The sequence below is a fragment of the Coenobita brevimanus genome, chromosome 114 (assembly GCF_032717465.1).
Source record: "Coenobita brevimanus isolate Jiangsu-jjx chromosome 114, ASM3271746v2, whole genome shotgun sequence".
In the NCBI taxonomy this organism is placed as follows: Eukaryota; Metazoa; Arthropoda; class Malacostraca; order Decapoda; family Coenobitidae; genus Coenobita; species Coenobita brevimanus.
Genome location: NC_137067.1, coordinates 14,459,323 through 14,474,310, shown reverse-complemented (window position 1 = coordinate 14,474,310; position 14,988 = coordinate 14,459,323).

Here is a 14,988-nt window from a genome sequence, read left to right as displayed (position 1 = left end):
TGTGTCTTTCATCAATAGCCTGCAGATTAAGGCTGGTGACTGCCAATGATCTTACGTTACGTTGTGGGTGTTGGGTATTGGTAATTGTGCAGGCTCTCTCTCTCTCTCTCTCTCTCTCTCTCTCTCTCTCTCTCTCTCTCTCTCTCTCTCTCGTATTCAGGGTATACAAACAAGTCAGACTCTTCATACCTATTATGGTGAAAATCAGTAACTATATACATGCAAGAAAATGCTAAAATAACCATTAGGACAATCAAATATTTTATCGGCAAAAATTTCACGTTTGTTGGTCTTACAATTAATTTCTCGCTGGCAGTATTTATCACAAAGTACAAGACTAATACTGAAATATCACAGAAACAGTTGAAAGTATTACCTAGCATTTATTTCATATCTTAATGTCATGAAAATTTTTTAAGTAATCTTACGAAACATTTAATTCCTGCAGGATGCGGAGTCGTCATAGTACTGAAGGGGTTAACAGTGACTGTTTTACCCTTTCATTACTTCTTTTCTCCCTGACCTGAATGTTGCCTGGAACATTGATAGATAGGTGGATGGATGGGTAGATGATAGATCGATAGATAGATACAGACAGATAAATCTAGTAAAGACAAAGGTAACTGATGAGCCTAAAGACCAGTTGGGTGTCAATAAAGTTGCCTTAAATCGTCTTGCGGGAGAAAAACCCTTTTGCTTCAGTCTTGACTAGGCTGTATAAAGTGGTGTGGGGGTGCAAGAATATAAGGTATGACACTATCATGTGGAATAAATGGGGCTTTTACAATGTCCTGGACACGAAGTTGCTACAAAACTGAAGGAATTTACCAGGTTTAGAGCTGATGATATTATAGAAATGACTAAACAGTGACAGGATACATTGAGAGGTATCAGTCCCTTCATTCGGGAAGTTTTCTGTGAAGCTGTTGAAGACATTTTGGCTGTAGTAATAATAAAACACATCATACTAAAGCAGCTTGTTAAGGTTAATTCAAATATGAAATATGAATAAAAATGGTACTTAAAGGCGAACAACAAATTTATCATTCCCTCACTACTGTATTTTTAAACGGTGAAATCGTCATTGTTTTAAGAAATATCACCACCACCACCATCGCTGTCACCACCACTGGCATCACAAGTATCATCAGTTTGCCAACACAAAGACCATCATCACCACCAAATTCATCATGATCACCTTTCCTACTAACACACGTGGTGTAAAGGATAAAAATATAGGAACAATAAAGCACTAAAGGAAGTGAACAAGGAATCACAAGGCAAAAATATAACCAGTGTTGATGTGGCTGAACCTGCTTTAGGGGAGACTTTTGGAACTGGCTGGGTTAGTATATGTAAAGTATTCATTGTCCCTTTCTCTCAGATCTAAGTTTATGGATACGTCATCGCAGTGAAGGAAATGAAATGCTGAAACTCTCACTTACCATGACTTGGGTCAGACACAAACCTACAACTTGGGTTATTTGGTTACCTTTTTTTTTTTTTTTTTTTTTAATTCCATGTCACCACCTTGTTAATAAAGGTATCACTACTCTCAGTGAACCAGTAATCTCTCTTCCTTGCTGTACCCTTTCATGCACTTCATCCTCTACATTTCCGTCCTTACTCATTACACTACCTATATTTTTAAAGGCAGTCACATTCCCCATTACCTGACCATCCAACCTGATTATGCACTCCGTGACTTCATTGTCTGAAAACAACAACAACAACAACAACTCTTCGTTTCATTCAGTAATAGATTTCATTTCTTACCCACACAAACAAAAAAAGGATTATAAACAAAAGTGGAAATGATGTACGGTATGTGGGTGGGAGGGGAAATGTGAATACTATAACGTAGTTCTTGCACTTTAAGTTGACTGAGATTGTCGTCCATTTGCAGCTTATTTCACGTAGCTCGGAGGCAGAAAAAACACCATACTTCTTCACCCTTTCCCATTGCACTTTTTAAATAGTATCGTTTCTACTGTCAGTTTGTTGTAACAACTCAGTATTTAAAACGGACTGGTGACAAATATCGGACAAGTTAGGGTAAAACTGAGTGTTGTTGATGAGTATGGCTGAAGAGCATGAGGGTCGGTGAAGGTGTTGTGGTTGGCAGAGCGAGTGCCAAGAACAGTGAGGTGGCAGGCAGGTTGTTAACCTTTTCATTCCCATGACACGTTTTTCCCTGTTATACCTACTGTAGTTGTGAAGGATTTAAATAAGGCAGTGTGTGATTAATCAGCCTCGAAAAGTCTCCCTTAAGTCCAATAAAATGATCTAGTATTATTTAAAAAAAAAATAATTAACGGTGTAGTAAACCAAAGTCATTGAGGTGCGGGACTGAGGCCGGTAGAGGAATACAGGTGTACAGTACAAGGTCAGAGAGAGGGGGTGGTGGCAGGTGTGGGCGAGGCGGGGTGACTTTATGGCTTAGGAGAGTGAACACTAACCCGTGGCGGTCAGAATGATACTGTGTGTGTGTGTGTGTGTGTGTGTGTGTGTGTGTGTGTGTGTGTGTGTGTGCGGTCACTATACCGGCATGCAAAGAGAACCTCACCATCTACACACATGTACGCATGTGGACATGGCTTAACCTGTATTAGTCATTTCTTACACACACACACAATGTAATAGCAAATTGGATTCTAATTTATCATACAGAACAGTTTGACTAGAGGCTGCAGTCCATCCATAGCTGATTTACTGAAGGTGATTTAGTGTATAATAACCATAAAGTCAGTAACAAGACACACGAACCATATATTTCAACATAACTAGCATCGTGAGGTGTGGTAACGCTCAAAGCATTACAAGTCGTTCCAGTGAGCTTTGGGGGGTTTCTGACACCACCTTCTCAGCGATTTAGTTTGGGTACTGCACCTTGTTACTTGTGTCCTTTTGATTTTATACAAATTGCACAGATACACAGAAGAGAATATTAACGTGTCACCTGCAGAAACAGCAGGTAAGGAAAATGTGCTCGGAAGCTTCCTGAACTTTCGCGAATACGACCCTATATTACTTACACAAAATCTGAACGAAGAAAACTTCACAAGTATATAAAGAAAGACTGAATTTATTACTTCCTTATAAAGACAGTTGAGGTGTTTGATGGTGAGTTAAGAAAAAACGAGTTCCCTAAAATGAAAAATCCATTTCCCTTTCACCGTATGGTCTGGTAATTGTTGTATGGACAGCGTAAGATTTACGGTGCCATAACTTGCCGTATGCAAATTATTCCCACCTATACCACGGGCAAGTTGAAGTGAAGGACGCGTTGTGTGGCTGGAAAGTGAATTATGAGGTGAGAGAGGGGCAGCAGATAACACTGTATGGGTTTGGTTAACAATGACATTATGTGCCTAAGTCTTTTGCCTCGTGTTCTCCGTCGCCTCCTCTATTCCCTTCATTCCTCTTTGGCAGTTGGCAGTAAGGAAAAAAGCTTTGATTTTACTCACATCCACTGTACCAGAGACATTAAGCCAGTCCATTATTTCCCACGACCCACAGTTGTTTATTTATAGCCAGGTCTCCATTTGTGCCGCTGGGTGCACAGGGAGAAAGGAGAAACAAACTGTATCCACCAGTCTGGTTTGCCGATTGGCAGTAAAAGGTGAAGATAAAAGTTGAAGGCAACCCTGGCAGCAAGAGAGGCGTGAACTGACCCTGTACACGCGATCGTAAACAAAGGCATAAATGAGGTGGTGATGGTAAAAGTTGGTGCCCTGTAATAATTTTGTACCGCAGTAACAAGCCTCACCATTTATTACTACTTTGACTTACTAAAAGGAAGTTTAGTATGCAAAAAGATATGAAGAATATCACTTTTCATATGTATTCGTCTCCAGATGTAGACTAGATGATCCGTTCCCTGACATCCAGGAGTTATCGCCATCCATTGCCTCCAGATCCACTTTACTCCATACCTTACCCGAAGATCCACTCACCATTATCCCCGACCCCTATCCCCATCACCTACCACTTACCTATCTCATAGCCCTCTTTCATCGCATTACTCAGTTCCTCTCTCTCTCTCTCTCTCTCTCTCTCTCTCTCTCTCTCTCTCTCTCTCTCTCTCTCTCTCTCTCTCTCTCTCTCGGTGGCGTTATATTAATTTCTGCATTACATTCAGCTTAGATAAAACCACCGTAGCAACTTGTTCATTAAATATATCGATTAACGTTGTGTGCAGAATTACACTCGTGTTACGTTACTGCCGCTAACGCCAGACAATTTAATTCAGGTGAGCAGAACCCGCTGTAGAGAAACATTTAACACGGAACTGATATTCTACACGGTACCTTCATACAGTACGGCGGGGACAACCATAAACACTCCAATCACAATGTGGATTAAATTTATGTACTTTTCCTTTGTGGGCCGGCGAGCTTTATCTAATTATCTGTAGTTTATTGCAGCATAGAGGCCTTATCCAGCTGACATCTAGTGATTTACGTAGTGATGGAGCGAGATAATATGTTGCTTGGCCAATTTCTGAAGAGTGTGGGGGCACTGTGAGAAAGAAAAGGAAAGAAGAGAGTACGGAAGAAGAGAGGAGAAAGGAAGAGAGCCAAAAGGGGGTGGAAGATAAAGAGGTAGTAGAGTGAAGGGAAGAATAAAACTGACAGGAAGGACGACATAAGAATAGAAGAGAAGGAGATACGAGAGTGAAGAGAAGAATAAGACTAACAGGAAGAAGATAAGGAGGGATAGGAGAAGATGGAGAAGGAGGACAGAAGAACGTAAAAAAGCAGGGTCGAGAAGAGGGAGGTCGGATGAGATGGTGGTAAGACGCAGGAGGAGGGAAGAGGGAAAGGGGTAGGAACAGGAGGAGGGAATACTTTTACTGTTTCTGCCACACTCTTGCCCATCTTGCATAGGAACTTAAGATGGGCCAGTTGTCCAACCTGTGACATGGCCACAAACAGTTTAAGCATACCTTCATTCGAGCAGCCCCAGCACGTGACTGATGTGGTATTGCACGTATATATAATTCGTTTTTAAAGGCTCCAACATGCTTGCATGCGTCTACCTTGGTCCCCGCCGCACGATCTCTGGCAGCTTCCCTGTTCAGTCCCTTATCCCTGAGGTCACGCTCAATGACTTCATCCAAAGTCTTTCTCGGTCTGCCTCTCGCAGCCCTACCCCTAACGTTAACACCTCACTTTCTGCACCCAGTTATCATCCTCCATCCTCTCCACTTGTCCAAAACCATCTCAATCTACCTCTCCTCATCACAGCACCAATACACTCCAGTCCCATCCCACCTCTCAATGGCCCGGCCTGCACTATAGATGCAGGGAATCTTTGAACGAACGAACGAACCTCTCAACTCTTCCATCGTAAACCCAGCCCCCCCTAGGCGTCGCACTGAGGGACGCACTGCACATCCAGCTAATCATTTCAGTACGTGTGAGCTTGTTAATAGCCTCTTTCTTTACTGCCCAGGTCTCACTATCATACAGCATCACATTCCTAAAACATGCCGCATACAAAGATCCCTTAGCACGGAGGAAGAGCCCTCTCTATGTCAGGAGGGGTAACAGCTTCCTGAACTTCTTCCAACCACTCCTCACTATAGCTGCAGAGCTAGGTCCAGCCCCACCACCAGCACATAACATGTGTCCCAAATAACAAAAGTATTCCCCACAGTCAAGAGACTCACCAGCATGATCAATCCTTTCATTCCTGACAATCTCCACATGCTGTCCCTGAGACACCCCATGCATGAAATCAGTATTATTTCACAGTCTACCGCTAATACAACTATCTCTTATGCACCTATATATCGCTAACACTGCATAAGATGGAACTACCTCCCACGCCCTTGTGGCAAATCGCACATGGCCACTCTCTTCTTTGACAGCACTGCCACCATCCCTAACTACTTCCCACGCCCTTGTGGCAAATCGCACATGGCCACTCTCTTCTTTGACAGCACTGCCACCATCCCCAGACACCATCACTTTTATTTTATCTGCATTTACTATCTAGCCCTTGTGTCCCATACCAACTCTCCACCTACTAAATCTTTCCTCCACCTCCCTTTCATTCTCTGCAATCAACACCAAATCATTAGCACACAACATCTCCCACTTCAGTCCACATCTGAAGCCACGTATGAGGGCTCAAGACTGACCCTTGATGTGCACCAACCTTCACGAAAAAACTCTTCACTCAAATCTCCATTCACCCTTAGCTGAGTGTGAGCACCCACATACATAGCCATAACCACGCTAACCAGCCACTTCTCTATCTCAAGCTTTCTCATTGCCCATTTCACCACCTTTCTATGGACTCTGTCAAAGGCCCTCTCCAAATTAACAAAAGCAAAGTACAGATCTTTTTTTCTTTTTTCTATATAGATTTTCTGAAGCTGTCAAACAAAGAATATAGCATCATTGGCCCATTTGCCTGGCATAAACCCAAACTGCGTCTCATTAATATTCACTCTTTCTCTAAGTATACCCTCTAGAACGCTCCTCGTTATCCTCCATTACCTTCATTATCTGGTCCCAAAGCTTTATGCCTCTTTCCAGGGCATCACCCTTCCTCTTGTACGCATTTACAATTACGCTCTTCAGCTTGTCATCTGTAATTACACACTCATATATAATCGTATTTATGAAGTCAGTGACTGATCCCACTCTTATCTCCTGAGGTTTTCAACCTTTTAACAGTCAACTCAGACACGCCTGCTGCCTTCCCCACCTGCATCTTGCCTATTGCTCTGCTCTCAGTAGCAGCATCAATCACGAGCCAAGGGCCAAACACTGGATCTACTGGCCCCAAACCCTCTCTGTCCCAGTTGAACTCCTCATTCAACAACCGGTTGGAATGCTCTCTCCAGGCGTCTTTAATATCCCCACTGTTCGCCACTACCTTTTCTTCATCATTTTTCACACACTGCTCACCTATGATGCCCATGTTTTCCCTCTCCATCTGATCTGCCACCTTACATATCATATTCTTCCTTTCCATACTAATTAGCTAATCAGTAAAAGTCTCTGAGACTCAGACTTTGCCGTGTAAACCTCTTTCTATTCCTATGCTTGGCAGTCAAGTATTCCTCTTAGTTACCACCCTTTTTCCATCCCGGAAAAACCTTTTCTCCTTAATTGCAGCTTCTACACCCTCATCCCACCACCAAGTTACTCTGTGTCTTGGGGACTCCCTTGTCCATCCACACACTGAATCAGTAACTCTCAAGAGGTTGTTCTTGAAAGCACTGTACTGTTCATGAACACTTCTGTCAATGGCACTTTGTTCAGCCGCCAGTCTAGTCATCTCGCTATGGAAGACATCCCTTACTGTTTTGTTTTTCAACTTCCATATTTTCCTCCTAGGTGCTTCTTAAGCACCATGGGACATATCAATAGCTTGTGTTGCTGCACACACTCCTCGCTCCCTATAACTTTAACATCTCTCACTAGCCTCCTATCAGCTCTCCTGACCAGGAAATATTCTATCTGGCTGCTATTTCCCCTAGGTTCATATGTAATCAACCTACTTTCTTCCTGAAATGTATGTTGCACACGATCATGTTCAATGCCTCCCCAAAATTAAGTATATTTTCACCTTCCCCGTACTATGTGCACGTCCCCCATGTACTCTTTCATATCCTTGAGCTGCTTCACCTACAAGACCATTCAAGTCCCCTCACAAAGGTATAATCTCATCATCCCCCATACCACATACTACATGTGTAAGTCATCCCAGAATCTATCCTTCTCTACCTCATCCAAGCCTGTCTGTGGAGCATATGCTGATGGAAGTTAAAACATTATCTCATCGGGCAAAATTTTTCACTAGTATTATCCTTTCACCTCCCTCATTACATTCATAACATAATATTCCACTCATTTCTACATATCTATTTATTATGTTTTATATATGTTGTATGTGTTATATATATTACATATTCTATATATATATATATATATATATATATATATATATATATACACACACGAGAGAGAGAGAGAGCAGAGAACAAAACACAGAATATACATATACCAAGAGTCTTTGTGATGTATAGGTAGACTAGCTCCTGGGTTATAACTAATCATGCTAAAGGGTATGGATCTCCCGTGCCTGCCACACCTTCTGAGCTATGAAAAAATAGGAGGGGACAAAAGAAAAGAAACATTATTGGTATAAAGAAGCGCATGGAAAATTGTATCGAAGAGAGAAAATGATACCCGGTATATCATGAATTATCCTTTTAATCCATTATTCTGTACATCGTTTGTCTAAAACTGTAACAAATAATTTTATATTTTTTGCTTTGACCAAACTAAAATTGCTAAAGCCGGATGCATTAGTTAATATTAAACTCAAACGTGCATATGTATCAAAAGATAATACTTACCGGTGTCTCAAGAATGTTTTCTTGCCTTAATGTCCTTTGATTTTTCATATAAGCTGATTTATGTAATCTCTTTGTCTCTCTGAGTTTCACATCTGGATGGTTGTGGATGATTTACTGTTCTCGTTTTACCATTGCCTCTGAAGATCCCTTGCATTATTTTCTTTACACCAGTTGTGTGAGTGCTTTATATCCAAGACTTCTCCAGTTGTCTTTACAGGAACGCTCACCTTTATGCACACAAAGCCAACTGACATAAACGCTTATCACAGCTATGCATAATCAAATCCCACCATATTTCTAGCACGTTGCTACCAGCCTGGACAGATATGCATTCAGTGCTTAGTTGGACCCAACCAGTGTTGTCTCATCCAGTGCCACTATGCCTCATGTTCTCACTGTGTCCTAAATATATGACCACTTTATGCTTTCACTTATTCTTTACAGACCACAGCACCTTGTTCAAGTGTCGGTGAAAGTGGTGACTGTAACAAATGTTCCTCTGAGTCGTGTTGTAAGAAACATTACTGACCATGTGTTTTGATCAGTAGTGTCCTGATATTTTTAAATGAAGGAATCATACAGGCATAAAGAAACAGGGTTTAACCTGCCGCATGCCAGCTATTTTTAACCCTATGGGTCGCCTCTGTGACAGCTATTTTTTGACCATTTTTAAATTGGCTAAAATGATAGAGTTTGATGTGAAAACAACGAATTTCACCATTAAAATGCTCACCGAAGCTCAGAAATGGGTTTATTGAATCCTGCATACTCATATACAGGTATACCCGCTCTCCCACGCTCACCACGTAGGTGAGAGAAAGCTGTTTTCTATGTAAGGTATACTCAAGTATTTATGCTGGGAAGCTATAGCAATGTTCAGTACACTTTTCTGATTACTTATTTCAACATCTATCACAATTTGCGTGTCTTTCTCACTGTGAATGCATTATCTTACACTTACTTGAAGATAGGCACAACCTGACTTCATTATGTACAGTCCTGACACTTACAAGAAGGTATTTACAACTTGACTTCATTATATAGTCATTACACTTACAAAAAAATATTTACAAATTACATTTACATGAAAATATTTACAAAATGCTTTCCCTATGTACAGCACTGGGTGAGGCACACAGGCAGAGTGAGGCAGAGCGAGCGTGAGGGGGGGAGCGAGTGAGTGTATGGCCTTGACAGCCTGGGGGATGGTAGAGGAACAGTTACCATACATGCTTGCCAATTTTTACCTGTGAATCTTGAAAATTACGGTCACAATGAATTTTTTTGATTTTAAACCGTTTTAAAATGGCACTGGCCGCAGAATTATGTCAGACCGTTTTAAGATGGCACTGGCACACGGCGGGTTAATTATAAGGATGTACATTTTCATTCCTAAGCCCTCTTCGGGTATGTGATGAGGATCCAGGTTTGATTGAAACTTTTACATCCTCACAATAAATAGTTTCAGTAAGAGGGTATAATTCTTGCATTACAGGTCATGTTCGTTCTTGCACCGAGTACAGTCTATATGTATTGCATGGTTTTTCTCATTTTCTGAGACTCTATATTCAGAAAACTGTGAAGTCTGGGGGGGGGGAGAACAACCATCCACTCTCTCGGTGGAGCATTGACAAATTATAAGTATTCAAAGGATTTTCCTCCTAAGTCTGAGAATAGCTTTTTAATTGTAAATTTCATCACATGAGTATATTGTTCTTCCAAGAGCGGAATGTAGTTGTTGTAAATGTTGTGACTCTGGGTTCATTTGAATGTGAAACTGGTGGACTGTAAGCTGAACTTGCTCTTCTCCTGCAGTCCGCCATTCTTGCACTACGGGGTCAGGGAGAGAGTTGAGGGAGGTTTGTATAACCGGGCAGTGGTGCCCCCCGGGTTATAGTGTGCCACTGCGTGAAGCTGTTCTTCTCCATCACCATCAGAGTAGTGCAGAATGTGTTTTGTAGCCAAAACACATTCTGCGTTTGCCTGCTCTTTGTGTGGGGTGTATATGAACCGTGTGGATGATGGCAGTGTAAGTGGTGGTGTGTGCTGTGAGGTGTGGGGTGTACATGTAGTGTGTGGATGATGGCAATTGGGGTGTACATGTACTGTGTTGATGATGACAGTGTAAGTGTTGGTGTGAGGTGTGGAGTGTACATGCTGGCTCACTATTGCTGGAATATTCATGTTCATATGTATGATATGGTTTGGTCGAGAAATATTTTTATATTTTTCCCTTGCATAATCACCAGCAGACTAAGACAGTACACTTCTGATGAAATCTATCTTCCATATTCCTCCACTTTGACCTATTGGCCTCATACCTACCCCTTCCTTTCCCATCCCTGCCATCCCCCTCCTTCCCACACCTTTTCCATCCCATTTCCCTCATCCCCACACCTTCTCATCCAACCCATTCCACTCCTCACACATTCCACTCCTCACACATTCCCTTCCCATCCCCCTCATTCCCACCGCTTCCCTTACCTTCCCTGCTGTTCCCCTACTTCCCACACCCTCTCTTCCATTCCATTCCCCTCATCCTCACAACTTCCCTTCCCTTCCCTCCCATTCCCCTCATTCCCACCACTACCCTTCCCTTCCTTTTCCTTCCCTCCCCTTCCATCTCATTCCCCATCATGAGATGTGGGATGGGAATGAGGAGAATACAAGGAAATAGAAGGGTGGGGATAATGGAAATGGGAGGGAAGGGAAGGGAAGTGTTGGGATTGAAGGGAATGGATGAAAAGGGAAGGGAAGGGAAGGGGTTGGAAAGAGGGAGAGGGATGGAAGAAGTTAGGATGAGGGGAATGGAAGGGAAAGGAACAGAAGGGAAGGAGTGAGGACGAGGGGAATAGGAGGGAAGGGAAGGGAGGGGTGGAATGGAGGAAATGGGAGAGAATGTAAGAGGTGGGGATGAAGGGAATGGGAGGGAATGTAAGGGCTGTGGATGAGGGGAAGGGAAGGGAAGGGAAGGGGTGGGGATGAGGGGAATGGGAGGGAAGGGAAGGGGTGGGGATGAGGGGAATGGGAGGGAAGGGAAGGGAAAGGAGGGGTGGAATGGAGGAAATGGGAGGGAAAGGAAGGGGTGGGGATGAGGGGAATGGGAGAGAAGGGAAGGGTTGGGGATGAGGGGGAAGGAAGGGAAAGAAGGGGTGGGGATGAGGGTAATGGGAGGGAAGGCAGGGCTGGGGCTAAGGGAATGTCCCGCTAAGCCAGCACCTTGGACAGACCGCTACATCTCACCAGAAATCCGCTACCCTGGTGCTGGCCAGAACTGCCAAACCTACGGTGGTGAAGCACGAGCGATGCAACTGAGTTACTCTGGCCCCTGATGACGCAAGTGGCAGGGAAGGGAAGGGGGAGGATGAAGGGAATGGGAGGGAAGGGAAGGGGTGAGGATGAAGGGACTGGGAGGGAAGGGAAGGGGGAGGATGAAGGGAATGGCAGGGAAGGGAAGGGTGAGGATGAAGGGAATGGGAGGGAAGAGAAGGGATGAGGATGAAGGGAATGGGAGGGAAGGGAACGGATGAGGATGAAGGGAATGGGAGGGAAGGGAAGGGTGAGGAAGAAGGGAATGGGAGGGAAGGGAAAGGGTGAGGATGAAGGGACTGGGAGGGAAGGGAAGGGCTGAGGATGAAGGGAATGGGAGGGAAGGGCAGGGCTGAGGATGAAGGGAATGGGAGGGAGGGGAAGGGAAGGGATACGGATGAGAGGACTGGCTTCCCCTTCCCCCGATCCTCATCCTTCCTTCCCCTTCCTTTCATCCTCAATCTTCCTTCCCCTTCCCCTCTGTCTCATCCGTTCTTTCCCTTCCCCTCATCTACATTCTCCTCCTAATCCTTCATTCCCCTTTCATTCATCCTCATCCTTTATTTCCCTTCCCCTCATCCTCATCCTCCCCTTTCCCCTCATTCTCCATATCCTTCCCCTTCCCTTCCCCTCATCATCCACATCCTTCCCCTTCCCTTCATCCTCATCCTTCCACTCATCGCCATCACTGTCCTTCCCCTCATCCTTATCTTTTCCCCTTCCCCTCATTCTCATCCTTCCCCTCATCCTTATCCTTCCCCTTTCCCTTCCCCTCATGCTCATCAATCTCCTTCCCCTCATTTACATCCTTCCCCTTCCCTCTTCTTCATCCTTATCCTTTCCCCCTTCCCTTCCCCTCATCCCCATCCTTGTCCTTCTCCTCTTCCTCATCCTTCTCCTACCCTTCATCCTCATCTTTATCCTTACATTTCCCCTTATCCTCATACTTATCCTTTCCCTTCCCCTCATCCTCATCCTCCGAGGAAAGGAAAGGAGTGGATGAGGGGAATGGGAGGGAAGTGATGAGGATGAGGGGAATGGGAGGAACTAAACCATGATAGATCATTATAGCTCCGCTAGGTGACGGGAGAGAGCTACCTTGCCCAGCAGGGCAGCTACCCGGGCGGGGCACGAACTCTCGACCCTTTGGTCTCGAGTCAGGCGCTCTCCCACTGAGCCACACTGCCCCGTGGGAGAAAGGGAATGGGTGGGGATGAGGAGAAGGGAAGGGAAGGGAAGGGATGGGGTGGGGATGACGGGAACGGGAGGGAAGAGAAAGGATAGGGATGAGGAGAATGTGAGGGAAGGGAAAGGGAAGGGATGAGGGGAATGAGAGGGAAGGGAAGGGGTCATGAGGGAAATGGAAAGGATGGGAATTGAAGGGGTGAGGATGAGAGGAGTGGGAGGGCAGGAAATTACAGAAAAATGGATTAGGGGAATGGGAGGGAAGGGAAAGGATGTGGATGAGGGAGCTGGGAGGGGAGGGAAGGGAAGGGATTGGGATGAGAGGACTGGGCAGGAAGAGAAGGGAGGGATGAGGATGAAAGTACTGGCTTCCCCTTCCCCTGATCCTCATCCTTCCTTCTCCTTCCCCTCATCCTAAATCGTTCCTCCCCTTCCCCTCAGTCTCATCCTTCCTTCCCCTTCCCCTCGTCTTCATCTTCATCCTCAGCCTTCATTCCATTTCCCCTCATCCTCAGCCCTCCTTCCCCTTCCCAACATCTTCATCCTTCCCTCTCCTTCCTCTCATCTTCATACTTCCCCTTTTCCTCATCCTCCCCCCTCCCCTCATCCTCCCCCTTCCCCTTCCCCATATCCTTCCCCATCCCCTCATCCTTCCCCTTCTTTTCCTCCTCATCCTTCCCCTTCCCATCATTCTCTCCATGTCCTTCTCCTCATCCTTATCCTTATTCTTCCCCTTTCCCTTCATCTCATTTTCATCCTTTCCCTTCCCCTTCCCCTCATCCTCATCTTTCCCCTACCCTTCATCCTCATCTTTATCCTTACATTTCCCCTTATCCTCATGCTTATCCTTTCCCTTCCCATCATCTTCATCCTCCGAGGAAAGGAAAGGGGTGGATGAGGGGAATGGAAGGGAAAGGAGGGGATGAGAATAAAGGGAATGGGAATGAATGGGTGAGGATGAGGGGAATGGGAGAAAATGGACGAGGATGAGGGGAATGGGAAGGAAAGGAAGGGGTGAGTATGAGGGAATAAGAGGGAAGGGAAGGGAAGGGATGAGGATGGGGGAATGAGAGGAAAGGGAAGGGGTAGGGATGGAGGGAGTTGAAGGGAAGGGAAGGGAAGGGAGGGGATAATGATAAGGGGAATAGGAGGGAATGGAAAGGAGGTGATGAGGATGAGGGGATTGGGAGGGGAGGGAAAAGGTTGGGATGAGGGGAATGGGAGGGAATGGAAGGGAAGGGAAGGGGTGGGGATGAGAGAAATAGGAGGAAAGGGAAGGGATGAGGTTGGGATTAGGGGAATGAGAGGGAAGGGAAGAAATGGGATGGGGATGAGGGAAATGGGAGGGAACGGAAAGGGAGGAGTGGGGAAAAGGGGAATAGAAGGGAAGGGAAGGGGTGGGGTAAGGATGAGGGGAATGGGAGGGAAGGGAAGGGAAGGGATGAGGATGAGTGAATGGGAGGGAAGAGAAGGGATGAGGATGGGGGAATGGGAGGGGAGGGAAGGGAAGGGATGAGGCAATGGGAGGGAAGGGATGAGGAGGAGGGGGAATGGGGGGGAAGGGATGAGGATGAGGGGAATGGGAGGGAAGGGATGAAGATGAGGGGAATGGGAGGGAAGGGAAAGGAAGGGATGAGGATGAGGGAATAAGAGGGAAGGGAAGGGAAGGGATGAGGATGGGGGAATGAGAGGAAAGGGAAGGGAAGGGAAAGGAAGGGATGAGGATGGGGGAATGGGAGGGAAGGGAAGGGAAGGGATGAGTATGGGAGGGAGGGGAAGGGAAGGGATGAGGATATGGGAATGGGAGGGATGGGAAGGGAAGGGATGAGGATTAGGGGAATAGGAAGGAAGGGAAGGGAAGGGATGAGGATGGGGGAATTGGGGGGAAGGGCAGGGAAGGGATGAGGATGAGGGAATGGGGGGGAAGGGAAGGGATGAGGATGAGGGAATGGGAGGGAAGGGAATGGAAGGGATGAGGATGAGGGAATGGGAGGGAAGGGAAGGGAAGGGATGAGGATGGGGGAATGGGAGGGAAGGGAAGGTAAGGGATGAGGATGAGGGAATGGGAGAGAAGGGAAGGGAAGGGATGAGGATGGGGGAATGGGAGGGAAGGG